The 2,863-nt window shown below is 50.5% G+C and overlaps 1 protein-coding gene across 1 annotated transcript in view; it reads right to left on the bottom strand.

Moving 5' to 3' along the window:
* The window catches only part of WIPI1 (WD repeat domain, phosphoinositide interacting 1), a 27,922-nt gene extending 25,065 nt beyond the window's left edge, over nt 1–2,857 (bottom strand). The window contains exon 1 of the mRNA XM_014547266.1: nt 2,821–2,857. The gene's annotated coding sequence lies outside the window, so the exon portion shown is untranslated. The remainder of the gene's footprint in view (nt 1–2,820) is intronic.
* Between the last annotated feature and the right edge of the window lie 6 nt (nt 2,858–2,863).

Below are 2,863 nucleotides of genomic sequence, written 5' to 3'. Positions count from 1 at the left end.
CAACACAGGAGCTGCCCCCTGGTGGTCAGTGCACTCCCACAGGGGGAGCGCCGCTCAGCCAGAAGCCGGGCTGATGGCTGGCAAGTGCAGCGGCGGTGGTGGGAGCCTCTCCCATCTCTGCGGCAGCGCTAAGGTGTCCGACTGCTGGCTTAGCAGGCCTAAGCCATCAGTCGGACATCCCCCAGGGGCTCCCAAACTGCAAGAGGGTGTAGGCCAGGCTGAGGAACACTGGGCCTTTAGTTTTATATATGAGAAAATGGCAGGGTGGTCACTATTTATGTTGTAAATGATTAATCAATGGCTACAAACATCTCTGAATCAAAGAATTCAGACGAAAACCTTATTTTACCATAAGGCCTTTTCATCAAAAAATTCTCATCCCCTCTCATGGGCATAGGGTTTGGGACACATAGGTCTCTCCAATCAAATGAAAATATGCACCCAAAGTGTCCAGCACAGGGCCACTTTGAGTGAAGGAGAGCCATCTTCACCCACCTTCCCCAGAAATATTCGATCTCAAACTCAGACTTCTGAGAAAAGACACACTGATAACCCTAAATGTGCTCGGTAAGGGGTTCGACTCATTTTAAAATTCAATGTCACACCCTCTGTGGCTCAAGACAACTGACTGTGACAAAAACTTTTATTTATAGTGAGACAGAGCTGCCCAGCAGAGCCTTCATCCAAGAAAACAGAACTGACAGTAGGGACTAAGGAAATTAACTTTCCAAGCACCCTGCAGTTTTGAAAATAGCATTCGTATCCAACTGCTATGAAAGCCTGGACTTAACTAGAATAAAGATTAACATGACTGGGCCTAGCCAGTTTGGCTCAGTGGATAGAGTGTCAGCCTGCAGACCGAAGGGTCCCAGGTTCAATTCTAGTCAAGGGCATGTACCTCGGTTGCAGGCTCTTCCCTGGTCCAGGCCCTGGTCAGGGCTCATGCAGGAGGCCACCAATCGATGTGTTTCTCTCACATCAATATTTCTCTGTGTCTTTCCCTCTCTCTCTAAAAATCAGTGGGAAAATATCCTCGGGTGAGGATTTAAAAAAAAAAAGATTAACATTACTTCAATAGAATCTAGCCCGTGTGGCTCAGTTGATTGAGTGTTGTCCCAGGCACCCAGAGGTCAAGAGGTCCCCCGTTTCATTCCAGGTCAGGGCACATGCCAGGGTTTCAGGCTCCATCCCAGTAAGAGGCAGCCAAAATCGATGTTTCTTTCTCTCCCTCTCCTTTCCTCTTTCTCGAAAATCAATTTCTGAAAACATTTAAAAAATAAAAAATAACCTAATAAACAATGCTATAAAGCAGAAATTAGAACATTTGCTAATAAGCAAAATAACTCCTCTCCTTAAACTGTGTTCAATTAGGAAGGAAAACACCCAGGCATTTCAACAGCCATCCCCTCTTGCAAAATGTTTCTTACAAAACATCACAATTTTATCTAGACTATCCTTTCTGTAAATTGTGAGTCTCAACCATGAGTGAACCCTAAAAATAATTCAGGGAGTCACAAATGGCTTTTAAAAAGGAAACAGAAAATACCAGCGGGGATTTCCCATAATAAAGGTAAACACCATTCTGTGATTCACTTTTCAGTGCTGTTATTTGTATATGGGTATTGGGTGATGTCGTAATATCGATTTCTTATTGTGGGTTGTGGTCAAAGAGAGCTTCAAAGTCACACATCTGACCAAGCTGCCCAGCAACCAGATGACGGGATCCCACATACAGTGTTTTGAACAAAGGCATACTGTTTGGCATAGGATGTTTTTAAACAGAAAAGACAAAGGGAATGGAAGCCGGAGTTGCTTATAGTACATGACGGCCTTAATTACACCACGGAAGGTTCAATATTAGCACAGCCCAGTCGCAGGCCAAAAACACAAGCCTGAAGCTGACTCCAAACAAGAACACAACAGAAACTGGTACAGCAGGAAGTGGGAAACCGGGGAGAGGTCATCCCTGCCTGATGCGCTGGGGCCACATTCCAAAGAGGTTATTCCATATGGTCCCCGGGGCTGACATCTAACAACTCCATGGAAAGCGGGGAGGAAAAGGACGCCTGCTTGCAAGGGACCGAATCCTCCGGGTGCCTGAAACACACAGTTCAGTAAATCCCAGCTCTCTGGCCAAAGTCCAAACGTGAACATCCAGGTGACACAGGAAAAATCCCCTCAACAAAGCAACAGGGTGGAGCTCGTGCTCCTCGGAGAGAGCAGCCTGGGTTCGAGAAAGGGCTGGTGGACGCGGACAGGGCGCCCCGGCCTCGCGGGACGGGGCCGGCCTGGCCGCGGGGATAGGCTGCCTCTTTGTCCGAGGCCCTGCCCAGATGCCACGTTGAGATGCTCAAGGACAAATGGGAAAGTTTTCCCTGGACTCCCATCTTCCTGGGCCCCGCTACCACGCCTAGGGTCAACTTGCAGCCGGCCCCTCCCCTCCCATCTCCTTTGTTTTGGTCTCTGCCACTCCTTCCCCAGACCCCCACTCGGGTCACCACCCCACCCCCATTCCTTAGCTTTCTTCGGCTCTGCTCCCCTGGCTAACTCTCTTCCCTTTCACCCTCGGCCAGCCCCTCCTGGCTCTCCACCCGAGCCAGGGTTTTGGGGGGCCGCCCAAGCCCCCTGCTGGGGGAGGAGGCAGGGAGAGGAGGTGGCTACCTAGACCCGAACCAGTCGGGGACAGCCGCCGGCCGTCCCGCCGCCGGCCTCTCGGGGCGTAGGCCCGCGCCTCTATTGCTACAAGTTGCAGACAGGACAACACCCCTGGTCGCGACTTTCTGTCCCCCACTTCCCGGCCAGGCAGGCTCCGCGGCTTACGTGCAGTCCTGGTTGAAAGAGAAGCAGCTGAGCGCTGCTTCGA

This window comes from Myotis brandtii, unplaced genomic scaffold (genome assembly GCF_000412655.1).
Source record: "Myotis brandtii unplaced genomic scaffold, ASM41265v1 scaffold469, whole genome shotgun sequence".
Taxonomy (NCBI): Eukaryota; Metazoa; Chordata; class Mammalia; order Chiroptera; family Vespertilionidae; genus Myotis; species Myotis brandtii.
Note: the sequence above shows the minus strand (reverse complement) of the source record. Positions and strands in the feature narration are given on the sequence as shown.